The sequence below is a fragment of the Theropithecus gelada genome, chromosome 4, assembly GCF_003255815.1.
Source record: "Theropithecus gelada isolate Dixy chromosome 4, Tgel_1.0, whole genome shotgun sequence".
In the NCBI taxonomy this organism is placed as follows: Eukaryota; Metazoa; Chordata; class Mammalia; order Primates; family Cercopithecidae; genus Theropithecus; species Theropithecus gelada.
Genome location: NC_037671.1, coordinates 63,367,047 through 63,380,945, shown reverse-complemented (window position 1 = coordinate 63,380,945; position 13,899 = coordinate 63,367,047). Strand labels below are relative to the sequence as shown.

At 36.8% G+C, this 13,899-nt stretch overlaps 1 protein-coding gene across 1 annotated transcript in view; it reads left to right on the top strand.

Moving 5' to 3' along the window:
- Positions 1–13,899, top strand: part of EYS (eyes shut homolog (Drosophila)) — a 2,114,515-nt gene that overhangs the window by 1,414,416 nt on the left and 686,200 nt on the right. The window lies entirely within an intron of this gene.

Here is a 13,899-nt window from a genome sequence, read left to right as displayed (position 1 = left end):
CATCACATCTACCCCCCAACCAAAATACTCAAAATGAACATGAGCATTTTAAGAACTCTGAGATGCTATTTAATAAATCATCTATTTTTCTTTTTTTTCTTAATGCTTAGTGTCACCATACTTGAAAGTGTCACAACACAGACACAAATTTAATATCTTTCTTCATCATTTTAATCTCCTAAATAACAAATGTTGAAGGCAGTACACTTTGGAAAATGCCATCTCAGCTGAGGTAATAATTTCCCTGGGCAGGGATGACCATCATCTGTAGGGAAGCAAGTCCATGAGCTGTGGGTGGCGGTAAGAATCAAATCATGAAAGACATAGATGGGCTCCTGAATAAAGCAAAATGACAGATTGGTATCATGGAGAGACACAGGGCAAACCCACAGAAGCTGTCCTGGCCTCAGGCATGGTTGGAAAAGAGTAAAAAAAAATTATTTTTTTAAAAAAATCATAATTACAGTTTCTTCATCAAGAATTTATATCAAGTACTAATTATATTATATATATGAATTTATTCCTGTAAACAATTATAATTATCTACATTTTTCAGATGCAAAACTGAAAGACAGATTAAGTACAGATAATGACATAACTAGAAAATGACACAATCTCAAGGCTGCTTTCACTCCAAAATCTGAAAGTGTGAAGTTACAGGTCCCATGAACCACGCTAGGGAAATGTAATATGAATTGAATTACTGTTTTCCCCCTACCAGCAAAGAACTGCTGTATGTTCAAGATCAGGTAAAGATAAGAGTTATACATGATGTGTACAGGAAAAATACTAGCAGAAGAAACAACAATATTAATTAACACACACTAAACAATTACCGTGTACCATATGCTTTACACACACATAACTACATCTAATCATCATAAAACGTATAATGCCTATTTTACTAGGTTGCTGGGCTGCCATAACAAAGTATCACAGAGAAGGTGGCTCAAACAACGGTAATTAATTTTCTCACTATTCTACAGGCAATTTAATCTCACAATTGCAATTTAGTCTCACAATTCTGAGATTAAAATGACAACAGGTTTGATATCTTTTGAGGTCTCCTTTTGCTTGTAGAGGCTGTATTCTCCCTGTGTCTTCACATCATCTATCCTTTGTATGTGTCTAGTAATTTCCTCTTGTAATAAGATCACCAGATGCATTGGATTAAAGCCTACACTGATGACCTCATTTTAGCTTATTACTTCTTTGAAGACCCTTTTTCCAAATATAGTCACATTCTCAGGTACTGATGGCTGAGACATCAACATGTTAATTTTGAGTGAAACACAATTCAGCCCGTAGCAGTCATTTTGCATATTTGAAAGCTGAGACTCATAGAAGCTGGACAACTTTCTCTATCACGTTGGTAGTCAGTAAAGGAGCAAGATTAGAACAGATTTCCTGCCCCTTGACCTGATCATTGTTTCTACTAAACATGGACAGTTTCTATTGTTAAAGTAACAAGACATCAGTCTCTTTTAAAAGAAACATTAAATGTATAAGATGTTTTAAATCCCAAGAATACATATTTTTCACTATCCTTATTACAAAATGTCACTTTTAAGAATACTTAACCTGGCCGGGCGCGGTGGCTCAAGCCTGTAATCCCAGCACTTTGGGAGGCCGAGACGGGCGGATCACGAGTTCAGGAGATCGAGACCATCCTGGCTAACACGGTGAAACCCCGTCTCTACTAAAATACAAAAAAAAATTAGCCGGGCGAGGTGGCGGGTGCCTGTAGTCCCAGCTACTCGGGAGGCTGAGGCAGGAGAATGGCGTGAACCCGGGAGGCGGGGCTTGCAGTGAGCTGAGATCCGGCCACTGCACTCCAGCCTGGGTGACAGAGCCAGACTCCATCTCAAAAAAAAAAAAAAAAAAGAATACTTAACCAAAAAATCACTTTCTTTTATATGACTACAATTTGGTTTCAGTTTGCATACACCGTTGCTTTTTATTTTTATCAAAAATTAGTTGATATCCTGTCTATATCTGATCTAAATAATCTGAACTCAGAAATATTTCTTCTCAGATTTTTGGTGTGTTTGAAGTAATAAAAAATTTATAGAAATATATTTTCTCCATGATTATCATCTATAAAGTACAAGAGTGAAGCTCCATTAATTTTATTTTTCTGTATCTTTAAAACATAGTCCTGGGGAAAGAAAGTCAAAACCCTGAATTGTGAGTTGAATACAATTCACAAATTGTTGCAGCTAAAATGTTTTGACCATTAACATATTCTTATAAGTAAAGGTAAATGGTGTGCATACAATTCACCCCAATTTTACCCTCTTTTATTTTGTTATTGTTGAAATAAGTCTTTCCTCTTGAAAATGAATATAGGAGAAGGGTCTTGACTTACATACTCGTATAGAACTGTGAAGGAAAAGGACAGCAAAATTGTGCTAGGCCCATGATGAAGATCTGTCTCAGAAAAAGCGGAACAAATATGCTCTATGAAAAAGTAACCTGGCTCATTATTTTTGAGAACAAGGAAAGACAAGCTGTTCTGCAGAGCAGGACGGCCCTTTTAAAAAAGAAATGTGTGATTGCTTAAAATAACAAAAGCAGGAAGGAAAATATGGAGTGCTTAAAATCAGGTGAAATATACTTTGGCATAATAAAGATGCTAAAAGCACACATACTAAAAATTATTTTAGTGAGAAATTAACTATAGCTGGTGCTCATATTTTAATGAAAGGGACAGTCAAAATGGGATAAAGCAGTAAAGTTAGAATGCGGAAAAATAGCATAGAGTATGTCATGAAGCAAAATGCAAATGGGTGAGCATTTGTCACTCCACTGTTGAACACTGCCAGGTAAAACATTAAGGTAGAAGGGGATGAGAAGCTGAAGATAGTGGCACAGGTATTTTCTGTAAAACACAAATGTGAGAGTCTGATGTTATATTTTATTCGTGTCTGTTGGTGTAGTTATAATAATTATGCATGTGTATTGTATTAAGTTATTAATATACTATACACTACTTGTAATCATTGCATATATTACACTATAATATATATTACATTATAATTATATACTAAAGCATAATTATATTAATATAATAATTGAGTTTGCTTTTAATAACAAGTGTATTTTGGGTTTTTGTTTCTTTTCTTTCCATTTAAAGTCACTGCTTAACTTCTACCTTGTCCTTGAAGAAGGGTAGAATTTGGCATTAAAAGATAGAGTTAAGGCCGGGCGCGGTGGCTCAAGCTGAGATCGCGCCACTGCACTCCAGGCTGGGCAACAGAGCGAGATTCCGTCTCAAAAAAGAAAAAAAAAAAAAAAAAAAGAAAGTACATAATTAGCCAGGCATGGTGGCACATGCCTGTAATCCCAGATACTCGGGAGACTGAGGCAGGAGAATGGCGTAAACCTGGGAGGCGGACATTGCAGTGAGCTGAGATCTGGCCACTGCACTCCAGCCCGGGTGACAGAGCGAGACTCCATCTCCAAAAAAAAAAAAAAAAAATAGAGTTAAGTTAGGCTTTTCTGACCTCCTCGACTATGGGATTTTAGATTTTTCTAAATGTCTACCAATTAAAAATACTGCCATTAACTTTAAAAAATTCCTTTATTTGTTGTCTTACATTTAAGCTCTGAGTCAAAATCCTAATTTGTAAGTAATTCGCAAACACTCTGTCAGTTCTAAAACTATCTCATGGAGAATTTATTGGTTTGACTCTTTGGGAGCAGGTGGCTCCTATTCTACAAACTCTGCAAAGCCAAATAACCTAGAACAAATGAGAACATCTTTAGTTATCCTTGAGATAATAATTTACCAGTTTTGTTTATGTACAGTCATCCATATGCATTGTATACAATAAATCATTGCATTAGATATGCAATAAATTGCAAAGCATTTTGAAAAAGGGCATATGATTTATATAAACAGTAAATGACGTGTCACTTTAGAAGACTGACATGTACCAATGAAATCCACACATTGGCAGATATTTTCTCAAGTGATATAGAACTAGATACAAAGCCTGAATGTCATTATATTAATTTGTTAGATGATAATAGGAGAAGGATGTTCCTTAACTAAGTACTGGTATCAAAAGAAGAGAGGAAGGAAATAATTTGAGATCTTTTAGGTAGGAGGGAATGAGAATCGGGTATGAAAATGCAATAGTAGTAAGGTTGTACAGGTCATCAAACACCATAGTAAGAACTGTGAACTACATCGCATGCAATAGAGTCTTACTGGAGGATATTTAAGAGATCAGATAAATAGTCCAAGGAATACTCACTTTCCTTAATAGGGTGGGCTAATCTACAGTACACAATAGGCGCTAAGTGTCTCCAGATCCGCTCTACAGCTCGTTTCCCGTTTCTTTCTGCACTGGTCCTCTGAGACTTACCTGTGTGGATTAAATTAGTGGGCTCTTTTATGGAATAAATTGGGTTTTCACAAAATTTATGCATTGAAGTGTTAACCCTCAGCAGCTCAGAACATGTGCTTATGGCTACAGAGTCATTACAGAAGTAATCATGTTAAAATGAATTCATCAGGGTGGGCCTTAACAAAATATAACTGGTGTTCTTATAAAAAGAGGAAATTAGGACACAGAGAGAGACCCATACAGAAGGTAGACACCATGAAGACAGAAGACAGCCACCTTCAAGCCAAGAAGAAAGGTCTGGAACAGATTCTTTCCTCATAGCAAAAAAAATAGAGAGGCAGGAGGGTAAAGCCTGAATGTGTATTCCTTTGACCTTGTGTTGTGTCCCATGGGCTGGTTCTCTCCCTGAAGTCAAGGTCTTTGCTCCTGGCAAATGGCCGTCTACTCTGTTCTGATAACTTCTCTCTTCCTCTAGTCTTTAGATGTAGAGGTAGTGTCAGAGCAACTATGTTGTGGTCCTGGTATTCTGTACTATCCTTTGTGGCTTTTCTATTCTCTGACCACATCTTTGTGAAAAGTTCATTTATTTAACCTTACTCAAATTGTATTAGTTGAAGTGTTCCACGTATATTCTGCTGAGAACATGAGTCTCCACCAGTCAGTATGCTGAAGGACGGGTGAAAGGCTTAATGGGGAAGGACTAGAAGTGGCAAATACCACCCCTTTCTGCATTCTGTTGGCTAGAGATTAGTCACGTGGGGACACTTCATGACAAGAGAAGCTGGAAAAGGTTTTCTAGGTTTACACCCACGAGGAAGAGTACATCAGCTAAAACAATGTGGAATAAACAAGATGAGAATTATTTCTATAAGGGAAAATATGATAACTATCCATCTTTAGGGTAAAAACAAAAAATCAGTAAACACAATTTATAACACTTAGTAGTTGAATTGGAACCAAGGTGTTCATATTTCTTTTATTCTTGGTTTTAAGTGATTTATTGCATTGCTTGTAAAGTATGTACTGATATATATGCTATTTATCTATTAAATAATTATAACTTCATCAGAATGCATGCCATGTCAGATTACATGTTATAAATAATTGCCTCTTTCTACTATCTATTACTTAAACTACTCCAGGATTCACCCAGCGTACTAGTGCATAATGCCTAGCAATGAAAAATTGTTTTATCGTCACATCATATACCTTCTTATGTGTTTGAGTGGTAGAAAATATTATAAAAATGCAGCAAATTGTGCATTCAAAACACAGAACAGTCTGAAAGAAACCACTAATTTTAGTAACAATTGGAACAAAGACAATGGAAACATTATCACTACAGTAAGCAAGCATCCACGTTTTTCACTTCATTTGGAAGATATTTTTTTTTTTTTTTTTTTTTGAGACGGAGTCTCGCTCTGCCGCCCAGGCTGGAGTGCAGTGGCCGGATCTCAGCTCACTGCAAGCTCCGCCTCCCGGGTTTACGCCATTCTCCTGCCTCAGCCTCCCGAGTAGCTGGGACTACAGGCGCCCGCCACCTCGCCCGGCTAGTTTTTTGTATTTTTTAGTAGAGACGGGGTTTTACCGTGTTAGCCAGGATGGTCTCGATCTCCTGACCTCGTGATCCGCCCGTCTCGGCCTCCCAAAGTGCTGGGAAGATATTAAGAATGAAACCAAGAATAGGACATGTGTCAATTAGAGCAGGAACACTTCGGCTCAGAGTGCTGGAAAATCAGTGAAGTGGAAACAAACAAACAAAAATTATCTATGTAGCCACTTTCCAAAAAATAAAAAAATTGTTTTTAATGAAATGTGTACATTATCCCATTAATCTTTTAATTAACCCCTGTCAGTAGTATCAAGAAAAACATGACCATGGAATACTGATTTTACTTTAACTTGAACAAAATAAAAAATGAACAATTAATTTTCATTTTACATAATTACTCAACCAAGGAATTGTTCCTGTAACATAAACCTATTTTTCTCTTCCTTTCCAAGTGGTATATATTCCTTTAACACAAAAGATAGAGTAGGAGTGAAATTTCATCACTTAACTTGGGAAAAGAGGATTTTAAAATGTAACCTACGTAGGCCAGTTAATTAGAATAGACATTAACCATGTTTAAGTTTTTTTTTTTTCTTTTTTGAGATAGTGTTTCAAAAAAGAATCCTGCTCTATCACCCAGGCCGGAATGCAGTGGTGCTACCTCGGCTCACTGAAACCTCCACCTCTGTGGTTTAAGCAATTCTCCTTCTTCAACCTCCGGAGTAGCTGGGATTACAGATGCCTGCCACCATGCCCAGCTAATTTTTGTAATTTTAGTAGAGACAGGGTTTCACCATGTTGGCCAGGCTGGTCTCGAACTCCTGACCTCAAGTGATCCACCCACCTTGGCCTCCCAAAGTGCTGGGATTACAGGCCTGAGCCATTGCACCTGGCCTGTAATTTTTAATTCAATTTATTCCAGTGCTCTGATAAATTGGTTACCAATCACCTTTTATGGGCTATTTTTAAAGACAAATTAAAATAATTATAGATTTAAAAGTAGGACATTTCCCATCATTTTACTTGAAAACATATTACCTATTACAAAATTACTGAAATTAATCTAATAAAATGTACTGCTATTATCAACACTGCTAGTCAACTCAGAGGAGCATAGAGTAGTTTTGGTTTTACTTGATGCATCCATTTAACGTCAGAGTTTTGGGGGTTTTTTCTCTTTAGAAAAAGATATTTGTTATTATTCTATGGAAGTTCAGCTGAAATTATGCAACTGATGTCAGTCTAGAAGTCATCTGTACCTCAAGAGTTTTGAGAGTATTTTTGGTTGGATTTTGATCAGAAAGGGCAGATGTTACAAAAAGAAGGACATAGCAGCTGCATTTACGTGGAATTACTGGGAAGCTATTGTATCCAGGTATTTTATCATATATCCAGAATATAAAAATTCAAAGTGTACACAAGTCAAAGACTTGAGTCTTATTCTTTCAGAAAAATAATTTCAAAATATATTTTGAAAGCACTTTTTAAAGCAAGATAATATAGGCTAGAAATAGACAAGATCATAAAGTATAATTGGCTTCTTTCTGCCAATGCATGCTTTTAATAAGAACTGGATCATGGCAATTTAGTGACATCTACTGAGCCATACAAATGTATGTCCTTTAGAGGCTCAACAACTTATGGAAACAAAGATTAGCATATCATAGGTATAGGCTTCAACAGGTATCCACTAATTATTCATGTCCTTTAATTTTACCTGAAATATGTCTTGTTTTTGATGATTTATTTACTCTAACCTGATAAGAGAAGTTCTAGTATAAATGACTTACAGTTAAAATTTCTACTTAAATCTTTCTGCTGCATAGGATTCACTTGATTCAGCTTTAATTCTAGCTTGCCTCATTTTTCTCTTATCTTTGCCAAGAGGTGAACTGTCTGTTATGCTAATATAAGCATATTGAAAACAAACTGAAAGTGGACAGTTTATAATTTTAGTATTTCATATGAGAAAACAGAGATGAAAAAATATCCTTGCTAAAAAATAAAACATGGTTATATTAATCATATTTTTAGAAAACCTTCCTGTGAGATATTTCAGTGTAAATATAAAAATAAAGATTATGGTTATCTTATTAAGAGAAACTTGCAATATTGAAGGCAATTATTGAATGATAAATTTTAATTCTTATTAACTTGTATTACGATCCAGTTGAGTGCATTTTGAAATGCTAGATACATGATACTCTGAATTTAAGTCTTTAAAATGTTTCTTGTAGATCACCATAGGGTAATTAGTTTACTGAATCAAAAAATGTCAGAAAATTCAAATTTGGAAAGTCAGTTGTGTTATGAGAGGTAAACTCACTTCTGAGAAACATTTAGAATAATCATTATTATTTCAGAAAATTGACGCTTAATTCAAGTCATTTTATAAACACTATCAAATTACTTTCCCAGTTTGAAAAGAATATATCCTACTTCATTAAGTGTTACTTCTTAAGTTTCTTCTATTAATGAAAACTTATTTGTGAAAAGGAATTCTGAAGTATACATTGTCATGCGTGTTCCTGTGAGGAGACCACCAAACAGGCTTCCTGTGAGCAACATGGCTGTTTATTTCACCTGGGTGCAGACAGGCTGAGTCCGAAAAGAGAGTCAGGGAAGGGAGATAAGGGTGGGGCCGTTTTATAGGATTTGGGTAGGTAAAGGAAAATTACAGTCAAAGGGGGATTGTTCTCTGGCGGGCAGGAGTGGAGATTACAAGGTGCTCGGTGGGGGAGTTTTTGAGCCAAGATGAGCCAGGAAGAGGAATTTCACAAGATAATATCATCGCTTAAGGCAAGGACCGGCCATTTTCACTTCTTTTGTGGTGGAATGTCATCAGTTAAGGCAAGGCAGGGCATTTGCACTTCTTTTGTGATTCTTCGGTTACTTCAGGCCAGCTGGGCATATACGTGCAAGTCACAAGGGATGCAATGGCTCGGCTTGGGCTCAGAGGCCTGACATACATAATAATTGCTTTCACGTGCTTTCTCATTCTGTGTTCATTGAGGTGACTTCAGAATCAAACGTCAAGCCCATATTTGCTCCCTTCAGTTGTGTATTATCAGGGTTACAATGAATAATATACTTTTGTTTACATCAAATCTTCTCAAAAAGAATAGACAAAAGCCGGGCGCGGTGGCTCAGGCCTGTAATCCCAGCACTTTGGGAGGCCGAGGCGGGCGGATCACAACGTCAGGAGATCAAGACCGCGGTGAAACCCTGTCTCTACTAAAAATACAAAAAATTAGCCGGGCGCGGTGGCGGGCCCCTGTAGTCCCAGCTACTCAGGAGGCTGAGGCAGGAGAATGGTGTGAACCCGGGAGGCGGAGCTTGCAGTGAGCCGAGATCGCGCCACTGCACTCCAGCCTGGGCGACAGAGGGAGACTCCGTCTCAAAAAAAATAATAAAATAAAAAAGAATAGACAAATATCTTTTTGTTACATGGCCTTTTCAGATATATAATGAGAGCATATTGAAGGTAGCAAGCTTCAAGTTAAATCAATACAATAGCAAACTTAAATTTCAAAGCATTGTAATTAGGAAGTATGGCACACTTTCAAAAGGGTCTTCACAGTTAATTGACTAGAGCCCACATGGAATAATGCGGTCTGTGTATCATTTAGCTTATATACATCAGTATCTCCCCAAATTGACATTCTCTATAGTTGTTGGTTATCTGCTGCTTTGGTATACTCTCTGTTATGACCTTGCAGGTTGCTTTAATTGTTAAAGCCTCATTGATCACCGCATGTCAATAAAAATGAATACATTAAGTCCCTATCCACAGATTCACTAGCAGAATACTTCTAGGAACCACTGAGATGTAAATTCCTAGATAATCCTGTCAGATATATTTATTTGTAAGGGAACTAATCATTAATGACTGATTATCATGGCTGCAATAAAACACAATGCTAATGAAATTTGCCCAAATTTAAGCTAAAAGAAAAATTGATCTAGTTATTTTACACTTGATAGCCAAAAGGCTAAGAAGAAATGATCTAGTATTTTTTCTTTTTTTTTAGAAAAAGCTTTGTGAAATTTTCATAACTATCATTTGAAACAACGCAATAATACTATACAAAATGATTCTTATATATAATTGACTAAATAATAACTAGAAATATTGATTCTGTAATTACCAGAAACAGAATAATTCTAAAAAAGTCCAAAGAGTTCAGCATAGCTGGAAACTTCCATTTGAAAACTGTGGATACTCATGGCATGATAAGTTGCTTTTAGGAGAAGTTGAGAATAGAATGGTCCCAAATCTGAAGGACAAGTTTTAAGACAAATAGTTTATTCCTCTTGCTACTTGGAGGACTTGACCCAAAGTCAACCCCTCCACCAACCCCTAGACTCCATCCCTTTTCACAATTTCAAGGACTTCTCTTCTCCAGGATCACCTTTATTTTCTTGTATTATCCATCTTTTTCTCTCTGCTGGACCATTTCCAAAAAAAAAAAAAAGGAAAAAGGCTTTAAAATTTCTCAGCTGCAACACAGCACCTCTCAAGATCTTATATTACTTTCATTCTGTTCCTCTTAAATGCCAACATGTCAAAAGTTTGCCACATATGAGATTTTGATTTTGTTACCTGTTATTATTCAATCTAATCCAATCTGGTATCCATGTTCTCATAACTGACACAGCTTTTGTTAATGTCACCTGTGAGTAGAGAGTTTTATCATTTAAACTAATAAATAAATATTTAAAAATAAAGAGTGTTGTTAGTTATGACTCTGGGACAACATGTACAAACAGAAACTGTAAGACAGTTTCTGACAATGTGAGATGATGGTCACTCCATGTAACCTTCATGTTGACAAAGCCAATTTTTTGTCTTCATTGTTCTAAGCACTTTAGTGAATACACTCTATCTTCTTGAAATAATTTTCTATGTCTGCTTCAAAAAGAGTAAGTTGTTGGTGTTTCTCCTATCTCAGTGACCAATTTTCTCTTTTTTTTTTTTTTTTTTTTTGACAGAGTCTTGCTCTGTCACCTGTACTGGAGTGCAGTGGCATGACCTCGGCTCACTGTAAGCTCCTCCTCCCGGGTTCACACCATTCTCCTGCCTCAGCCTCCCGAGTAGCTGGGATCACAGGTGCCCACCACCAGGCCCGGCTAATTTTTTTTATTTTTATTTTTTTAGTAGAGACAGGGTTTCACCATGTTAGCCAGGATGGTCTCGATCTCCTGACCTTGTGATCCGCCCACCTCGGCCTCCCAAAGTGCTGGGATTTACAGGCGTGAGCCACCGCACCTGGTCTTTTCTTTCTCTTTTTACACCCATTCCAGCATGGACCTTTCTTATGAATTTCAGACTCATCTATCCAAACACCTAATATTTTCTCTTGTATGCCTCATCTGTATCTTAAATTTAACATATCCAAAATACAATTCCTGGTCTCCTACCCCTAACATTGCTATTCTACTTTCCTTTCCTTCCTTCCTTCCCCACTCACATATCCCTCCATGGCCTTTCTTGTCTCAGCATCTCAGCAAATAACACTATTGTCTACCTATGTAATCAAAGTCATCTTTTACTCTTATCAGTTGGCTCTTTATATTCAAGCCTTTCAGAAGGTCCTTTTCAACATTTCATCTTACATCTACTTATTTTTCTCTCTCATCTCTGAAATAATTCTGGTCAAAAAGCTTCCTTTTTTTTTTTTTTTTGATTTGGAGTTTCACTCTTGTTGCCCAGGCTGGAGTGCAATGGAATGATCTTGGCTCGCTGCAACCTCCAACTCCCAGGTTCCAGCGACTTTCCTGCCTCAGCCTCCCGAGTAGCTGGGATTACAGGCAGACACCACCATACTCGGCTAATTTTGTATTTTTAGTAGAGACAGGGTTTTGCCGCGTGGGCCAGACTGATCTCAAACTCCTGACTTTGGGTAATCCAGCCGCCTCGGCTTCCCAAAGTGCTGGGATTACACATGTGAGCCACCACACCTGGTTGCTTCCATCATTTTTAATTTGGGTTGTGGTAGTTCTCCCTTGCCTACTTCTCAACATTGTAGCCACTATGGCCTGGGTGTTTTTAAAAAAACTTATTAAATCAAATCACTTCTCTGTTTGAAGGTTCTTCAGTGGCTTACTTGTACTCTGAAAATAAAATCCAGACTCCTTGTCATTGCCAACAAGGCCCTGCATGTTTGGGGTCCTGCCTGTGTTCCTCGACCTCACCCAATACCTGACTTCCTCCCTCTCACACACTCCATTCACTTTGACATTCCATTACTTCTAGGACTCTCTGAAATGCTTTTTACCCCAGAGCTCTTAATCTCACTGTTTCTTCCAAGTGGAATATTGTGTCGTTTTCAGTATTTTTCTCTTCTTCTGTCCCCATATTGGTTCCATGTGGCCTTCTTCTTCTTCTTCTTCTTCAAGTTTTAGGTTAAAAGTCATCTCTAGAGGTAAACCCTCCTTAACTGTTCCATCTAAAAGTTTTCCTCTCAAGTTATCTGTTATAGCACCTACTTTCATTTTATATTTACTTGTTTTACTCACTGATTTTCTATATTCCTAACCAGACTGTAAGCTTCATATGTTCAGGGATTTCTCTGTCTTCTTCCCAGGTGAATACACCCCTAGCACCTAGCATGTATCTGGGGCATAACTAGTTGATTAATAAATAAATATTAAATAATGAATGAAGGCAGGGATGAAACTTGATTTCACATTCAAAGGTGGGCAGTTATTGGAGAGGAGAGAAAATTAGCACAGGAAGACATGCAATCTTAGAGTGAGCAACGTCTGTTGTCTTAAAAATAAGCAGGGTTTGCAGTGAAATAAAGCAGATGCAGTTTGGAGCAGCCATGAAAATCAGAAGTTCTGTTTCAGTAGGATCTCTAGGCTGTCTAACTACTTAGACATAGTCACAAACATTTTTTTCTCCAGAGTTGCATGACATTATTTGCATGCTCACAATAACCTGGGTAGAAATCTAGTACATCATAGGTATTGAATAAAATATTGTTAATAAAATATCAGTGTTTTAAATGAGTCTTCCTTTCTCAAATATCTTAAAATATTTTCTGTTTTTAAACAGATGCCTATGAAGCTTACTGGATGTTTTATATCTGTGTACATATTTTATGTAGGTTGTAAATGGTCAAAAATATGAAAACAGAGTTAATTTAGCTGAGTTATCACTACTGTGGTTATTTTAAACAGATAAAATCATTAACTCATCTTAACTTTTGTATTTTATAGTTGAAGAATATGTTAATTATTGAATTACTTTCTCACTAAAATAGAAACTTCATTTTATTCAAATGGTTGAAAATTTTAGGATAGGGTTTAAAAAATAATGCAAAATGAAAGGTTAAGTGCTAAAATAAACATTTTCTTTCATGAAATGTTGGCATTTAAAATAATCAAAAGTGATGTGTTCATATTATGTTTATTTACAAGCAACTTAAGTAATGTGACCCTTTCAGAATTATACAAAGCTTGCCATTGGTGATCTCATTGGCAACACTAAAGAATTACTATTTTCCCCCCAAGACGGAGAGGCTTGCTCTGTCATCCAGGCTGGAGTACAGTGGTGCGATCTCATCTCACTGCAACCTCCGCCTTCCAGGTTCAAGCAATTATCCTGCCTCTGCCTCCTGAGTAGCTGGAATTACAAACACACACCACCATGCCTGACTAGTGTTTGTATTCTTAGTAGAGACAGGATTTCACCATGTTGGCCAGGCTGATCTCGAACTCTTGACCTCGTGATCCGCCCGCCTCGGCCAAGAATTTGATTTCTTAACATATCTATGAAAGGAAAGCGATTCCTTTATGAGTATTGTATCACCTCAAGAGGCATGACTATTCTGTAATGTTAGAAAACACTACCTCCTACATGTCTGTCAGTAATAAGAACTAATTAGAAACATTGTGTATATTTCAATTTGAATATACTCAACTTATAGTTAAACTGTTTAGCTGTCTGAATTTGAAATGGACATTGATTTTACAACTAGGAAATTA